This window comes from Sarcophilus harrisii, chromosome 1 (genome assembly GCF_902635505.1).
Source record: "Sarcophilus harrisii chromosome 1, mSarHar1.11, whole genome shotgun sequence".
In the NCBI taxonomy this organism is placed as follows: Eukaryota; Metazoa; Chordata; class Mammalia; order Dasyuromorphia; family Dasyuridae; genus Sarcophilus; species Sarcophilus harrisii.
The window spans coordinates 640,592,802-640,600,264 of record NC_045426.1 but is presented as its reverse complement, the minus strand read 5'-3'; the positions used below and the strand labels follow the sequence as shown (position 1 = coordinate 640,600,264).

The 7,463-nt window shown below is 38.8% G+C and overlaps 1 long non-coding RNA gene across 1 annotated transcript; it reads right to left on the bottom strand.

Annotated features, from left to right (window-relative positions):
* Positions 1-414: 414 nt before the first annotated feature.
* LOC116420712 lies at positions 415-7,060 on the bottom strand. The gene is made up of 5 exons (XR_004231128.1): positions 6,974-7,060; positions 6,211-6,351; positions 2,542-2,655; positions 1,763-1,876; positions 415-1,311 (listed from the first exon to the last, which is right to left on the bottom strand). It is a non-coding gene; the product is annotated as an uncharacterized LOC116420712 (long non-coding RNA).
* Between the last annotated feature and the right edge of the window lie 403 nt (positions 7,061-7,463).

The window sequence follows — 7,463 nt, the reverse complement described above, 5'->3', positions numbered from 1 at the left end:
ACATCTTGTTCTTCAAAATAGCCCAACTTTGTTCCTTAGATGCCTCCAGATCAGGTTCTAAGACTCCTGGTCTACCTTCTTCCTTGGGCCCTCCCTTTCCTCTGGCTTCATCTTTGTTAGCCTTCCCCTTGGTACTCCCCCATTTCCTAGCAAATTGAGCATCACTGGTTCTGGGGAATAAACCTTGGATGATTGCCAGGGCAGTCTAGTCATTTTCTGTATGCCAGCAAGTCTAAAGAATAAGTTCCAGTTACTTGAACTACTGTCTCGTGAAGATAAGCTGAACACAAGTTAAAAGTATACTTAGTTTGAATGACTTACTTATTTTCATCTTGACAACAATGGAAGACAATCGCAAAAGAATAATAATAAAACATACTATCCACCTTCATAGAAAAACTCATACTGGCTGAATTCAGGGTGAAACATGGTATTTATCTCTTTATTGCTTTTTTTCTTTCATTTGAGTCTTCTTGTATAAAATGACGAATATGGAAGTCTTACATAATTGCACATGTATAAACTATATCTGACTGCTTACAATCTTGGGGAGGGGAGAGAAGGAAAAGAGGGACAGAATTTGGAACTTAAACCTTTAAATAAGAATAGGAAAAAAAGACTTCTGAGGTGGAGCCAAGATGGTGGAATAAAATCAGGGAGCTGCTCCAGTTCTCCCAGTTTCCCTGGAAAATCCCATGAAACCAAGCCTCTGAACAGAGTCTGATGGAATGAACCTACTTTCCAGCTCAACACAGACTGAAAAAAAGTTCAAAAAAAGTCAGTCTCATTGGGGTGAAAAGTGTGTTCAGACCAGTTCAGATAGACTGTGGGAAAGTTTGGTGAGAGGATCTTAATCACAGCAAATCACACTGAAGGCGCTCTGCCCTGCCTCAATCTAAGAACAAATCAGTGGGGCAGCTTCCAGTCCCAGCTCAGAAGGCAAACTCTGTGAAACTAGGCTGTTTCCTGAACAGAGCAGTCAAAGTTTCCCTCTGCAAACAGAGACCTTTGTGCTCAAAACCAAGGCTCAGAGTTGCACAGAAAGGTTGGGACAGAGCTCCTTATTTCTGAGAAGCCTAGAGAATTTTTTAAATAATAAGGAAAAAAACCATGTAAAAAATACCCTAAATATAGAAATCGAAAAGATAATGTGCTCAGTATTGGTGAAATTCTCTGAAAAGAGCAGTATCATTAAATAAAAGGAAATATATTTAGAGGAAAATTTCAAAACAATCATTATTATGAGCATGTAGAAGGTCAAAATGAGGATCCAAGAACACCAGTTCACCCAATCTTTCTTGAGAATAAATCCTGCCAAACAAAGGATAGACACTTCTTAGAAATTGGTCCAAGGTAGATTATATAGTTTCCCTTCCCAGATCGCTCCTCTAAGGAGGGGAAAACACTTGTCTCTTCTGCCATCCCCAGTCATCACCCTGAACTCACTCTCTCTACCATCTCTACATTACCTGACACACTGAATTATACACAACCTATTCCATCCTCAGGAGCCTTTCCCCTGCCCACCCCCAAATTCCTCAGGACATCTCTGGGCCACATGCTTCTGTGGAAAGCTGAAGAGAGTCACAGTCACAGCTGTCTTTAAAAGGGGAAAATGGATACCTGGGGTCAATCCAAAGACTGGAGTAAGAACAGAATGCGCACAGGGAGTTGACACCCCCTGAGATTGTTATTAGGACTGCCCTTTAATATTGTCCAATTACTCTCCCCCTCCCCATCCCTGCTCCCACGTCACTATTACCTGGACAACTGTGCTTTGTCCACAAATAACAAATACAAACACACACTTCCATTGAATAAGTCACTGACAGGATCCCATGCATGTGCCACATAAAAGCGTTTTTCTTTAGTCTTTCTGCAAGAGAACAACAAAGGTCAAGGGCATAACCACTCAAATGCTCAAAATTACCCTCTGGAATGTCAGCTTTGGCTAAAGGAGCTCCCCAAAAACTGGGAGTAGGAGCCTTCTCCAACTAAATCTGTTGCACAGAAGACTGCTGGCCCAGCTCTCCCACTGAAGACACAGAAGTGGAGAGACATGAATTGAGATTCTTTAGACCCTTAAAAGGTAGCTCATCACCACTTTTCTGCACCCATGTCTTCTCATACAGGAAATATCCTAGGTAAGAAAAGAGGCCAGTAGCCTCAGGGATAGAAGGTGTTATTGTTATTGGGAGTTCTAGGGATCCAGACACAATTCCTTAGCTCCAGTCTCAGACCTCTGAGGAAAGAAGGTTTTTCAGTCTCTGAATACATACATACATACATACACACACACACACACACATATATATATGTATGTATATATAATATAGTCCCACAACTTCTATCTGTACTAGCTTATAGGTAAAGCTCCCCAGAAAACCCCCAAATGTGTTGATTACAGGGATTACTGGTACTATTATTGGCTTAAATTAGTTGGGGAAGGGTGGAGGCAACCAGTGCTCATATCCCTCTCAAAATTGGCCTTTAGTTCTCTGCCTTATAATAAAATATTGAAATAATAAAAATTATACTTACGTCTCATTTCGAAAAACATGAATGAACAATATATATGTGATATTATCCAAAAGCCAGTGATGTTCCTTATCATATTTGCCACCTGAGGATCCATTGGTTTTGTCTCTTCCTCACCTGAAAGACACCATGTAACTCAGGAGTATCTGCCTCACATACTCTGTCCTAGCACAGGTAAAGGCATTACATATTAGTTTTTGGAATCTCCTTCCCAAACAGGTCAATTATAGGGACATCCTTCTCCAGGAGAGGGGAATTGATGGCCCTGCTTAGGGAGAAGGATGAACATCTGACTGAACATAGGGAAAACAGGGGCCATGGTCATAACTACGAGTTTCCCAACCACTAGCCCCATCCCTAGGTCTCTCAGTATCCCACTGCTCCCTCTTCCATTCCTTGCAAACATTCCTTGTCCACATTCATTCTTTCATTCATTTATTTATTTGATTATTTTTGCTGAAGCAGTTGGGGTTGAGACTTGTTCTCTGAGGTCAGATTTGAACGCAGGTTCTTCTGACTTCAGGGGTGGTACTCTATCCACTGAGTCATCTAGCTGCTCCAGAGCATATATATTAAGAATAAAGTTAGACTTCAGAGGGGGCTACAAGGAGTGCATTAGTTATGATGACGTATTTCTTTCTATACTCTACAGTCAGTCAAGCACTTAGATAATAACCATTTATTATCTTCTTTGTGCTAGACGTTGTGCTAAGAGTAGAGGATAAAAAAAAGTGAAAGACAATTTCTGCTCTAAAGGACCTTACAGGCTAAAGGGATGATAACTTACAAACAGCTATGTACAAATATGCTATATTGAAGATAATAAGAAAGTCCTCTGTTCATTTATTTCTTCTTTCCTTCATTTTTCCTTCCATCATTTCCTTTATCTCTCCTTTTCTTCCTTCTTCCCTTTTGTCTTTTTTCCTTCCTTTCTTCCTTCTTTTTTCCTTCATTCCTTTGGTTTTCCTTCCTCTCCTTCCTTCCTTCCCTTTCATTCATTCGCCTCTCTCCTTTCCTCCCTCTGTTCATTTATACATTCCTTCCTTCCTTCCTTCATTCTCCTTCTTCCTTTTCTTCCTTCTTTCTTTCATTCCCTTATACTTAACACAGTGCTTGGCAAATATGAGGGACTTAATAAATATTTATTGAATTAAATTATTTTCAATTGCACCTCAGCAATAATGCTCTATGGTATGTGCTGTTATTAACTCCATTTTACATATGAACAAACTGAGGCTGAGAGTAAGGGAATGACATAGGATCACATAATTAGCAAATTGATGAGAAAGTGAACTCAGATTTTTGTTATTTCAACTTTGAGCATTTACTACGGCACTCAGCTCCTTCTAAACAAGGCTATATTCAGAATCTCAGGATTCAAAATCTTGTCTCACCAGAAATCAGAACAAATTTATTTCCCCATTCTCATGTGATATATTAAAAGTTCAAGAAATATAATTCTTGGGTAATTAATTATATTATTAATTGTGGCTAGGAAAAATTAATAAAAGAATAGTCATTTGATTGCTTCTTGTAAGCCAAAAACGGACCATGGCAGCCCACTGACACATATACCCTTGGTAAAGTGAATATTCCATGTAGATGGCAATCAACTTTGAGTAACAACTAATGAGAAAAATGAAAATTATAATGGGAAATGGAGTTATTCTAATGAGTGGTGATTTTAATCATGTCCCTCTTACTCCCAAATTTTCCCTAGTGTGGCCCATCAAGACAAATTATCAATGTCCATCTGTGTTAAATTCAATTTTATTATTAGAGCTATTTTTCATGAACTAATTTGATCTAGTAGAGAATGAGGAAATAGGAAAGGGAAAAAAAAATCCTGGATCTGCCCAACTGTAAGTGGAGCCATAATCATTTCTCTTGTTGGATTCATAAAATAATAGAATCAATCACAAACATGTAAGCCTTCTAGATCATATAGACTCTAGAGATCATCTCCAATTATCTGAAGTCTAAGAAGAAGCAATATGACTCCATATGAGTTACTGAAGACAAGGAGAGAAAGAAGATTCAAAGAAAACAAACCAAGAAGAATTGCTGGGATTTGTTAGGTAGTAAGATTTTGGGGAAGAAAAAAACCAGAATCTCCCAACTTTCTTAGCTCTCAGTGATTCTCTTACTCAATTCTTAGTTAGGCCCTGGAAAACAAATAAATAAACAAAAAGTAATGATATATCTGATCCTGCTCTGAATAAGAAGACAGTGGTGGAAATCTCCTAGGATAAGTAGTTTAAATCATGTCAAGAATTCTGACATATGAAGTTTTGTCATTTTTCCACACAGGAAAACATTCAGAACTAACATGGTAATGAGAAAAGTTTCCATGAGTCTTTCAGTCTTTCCATGAATTTCAGGAAGGAGATAGAAAGGCAGACACTGACTCTGACAGAGGTGGGGAGATGGTGTTGAGCATGGCACCAGGGCGGCAAAGGTCTGCATCAACCCTGGGTAGATAGGACGGCAGCATCGAAAATAGAAGATAACTCTTATCATTCATGGATGTCCTCCTTATCCCGAGCCATGAATCCAGGTGGCTGAAGATAAGCCTTTCTTCTCTTCCCACTGTCCATTCCCTTGTTCTGTTTTGTCCTTTTGGACAGAAACTTAAATCCAAAGTTTGCTATTACATTTAAACTGTTTGCTAATGGTTAAATTTATTTTTTTTAATTTAATTTCTCTAGATAAAAAATGTCAATCCCTATTGTGCCCTTGATTTGAAACTACCCCAAGGGGCAAGGATTATAAGCTTCCCTGGTCATCAGATTGACATTTTAGGATTGGAACTGTGGGGCTGGAGCTTTAGGCCAAGACGTTTTCTTCTGGTGTTGGGGGCCAGGGAAGGAAGAGCTGGACTGTGACCAGTGTTTCCCTCAACTTGAGGCATATGAAGGGGCATCGAGGTGGTGCAGTGGATGGAGCACCAGGAAGACCTGAGTTCAAATTTGGCCTCAGACACTTACCACTTCCTAGCTGTGTGACCCTGGATAAGTCACTTAACCCCAATTGCCTCAGCCAAAAAGAAAAAAAAAGAAAAATTGAGACATATGGAGATCAAGACTAGAGTGGTTGGACCTGGCAACTATTGAAAACCCCATTTGTTGCTGAAATGAAAAAGAAGGTAGCTCTCTCCCATTGTGCTTCCCATACATTTCCTAAGATCCTGAATGAAATGGCCTTTAATCTCATTCAATACCTGAAAGTGTGTGATCAGATGGGAGCTGGGGGTAAAGGGTGCCATGTAGAAGCATATTATTTTTTTCTCTTCATTTGTATAGTTGTAGTTAACTATATGACCAGAATATGCTGAGTGTCCTTTGAATATGGGAAGTAAATTTAATTGATAGATAAAAGAAATCCTAAGAAATCCTAAATCTTAACATGTATTTTAAAAACAAAAAGCTACTATTAAAAATTTCAGTGCCTCATCTGAGTCCCCTTAATGCCCTATTTCTGAAGTGCTGTCAACTTACAAATTTCTTCAGCCTTATTTTGGTCATTAAAGACATGACCAGAGTTCGTATTTTGAATGTATTTGGAAGTATCTGATATTGTGTGGCTTTGGGTCTCACAAAAGAAGAATTTAATAATCATTTTCTCATAAGCTTTTTGCATAACAATTTGAAAATTGCAAAATATTTTACAGACCTCATTCCAAGTGAATCTTTTTTGAAACAGACATTGATTGAAGTTTTTTAAAAATATTTTATGTTGGAAATTCGTTACACTCCAAATATTTATGGGTTCTGTAACTCCAAAACAGGTTCATAGGCTTGATGTAATATTGATCTGAGGGAAAGCAAGAAGAGGTCAGACAAAGACCTATGTACTCTCTGCCATCCTGACTCTGTTCCCTCAAGTAAATAATAAAACAGTCTGTGTTGAAGGTTGAAGATATCTTATAATCTCCATTTAAAAATTGAATTCACTAATCATCAAAGACTTTAAGGTCTTTCCCCCATACTCCCAGAGTTTGAGTCACCAGCAGGATATGAGCCCATGTTTTCTGAATTCCAATTTTCTATTCACCACCTCATGTGTTCTCTACTCATGGATATTCCCTACCTCTGCCCCAAATTCACACACACACTCTCCTCTCCTAGCAGACTCCATGGACTTCCCAGGGAGTCCTCTCTCAAGTCATCAGGCTTTCTGGTCAATTTCCTTCAATAAAATATTGGGAAAAAGGTAAATGAGGGAATGGGAAATCATACCATTGGGAGTCACAAAGATGAATGTGAATTTGGAGATTATCAAATCCAACATCTCCCTCCCCTCCCTAAACACTCACACCTGGAATGCCATCCCACTCCACATTCACCCAATCCACATCATTTTGTCATAGAAAAAACAGTCAAAAGACAGAGGCGGCTTACAGAAGGTCACACGTGATATTTGTGACATTGCCTACCTTGGCATCCAGAGGAGATCTCCTACAGCATGGCTATATTCAGTGTTCTATCTAAAAGTGAAAATTCAAATAACATATTAAATCAACTCAATATTGTGAAATGCCAGAAGCCTATTGGGTAACAGTGGGTCAGATGACAAGCTTTGGTTACTGTCACCAAGTAGGTGGAGCTCTAGAACTGTATCTGGAAGCATAAAATATGAAAGATATCTGCAGATTTACTCTGAACTGGAAGCCGTCTTATAAAAAGATGATGCAGGAGTAAAAAGCTATTGTGAAGGGAAAAGTGAGGTTCAAGATAAAGTACAGTGGTTCTACAAGGCAGCATTAGGGACAGTCTCTGAAGAAACCTTTAATTGGTGGTATCTGGTGCCATAAGTTATTCTTCAGTCTATTCATTGTGGAGCTTTCCATCCTGTTTGTGCTCAGTGATAAATAAAGTGGCCTCTGCTTTATGAATGGCTATAATTAATTGGAGCTGAAGGAATAA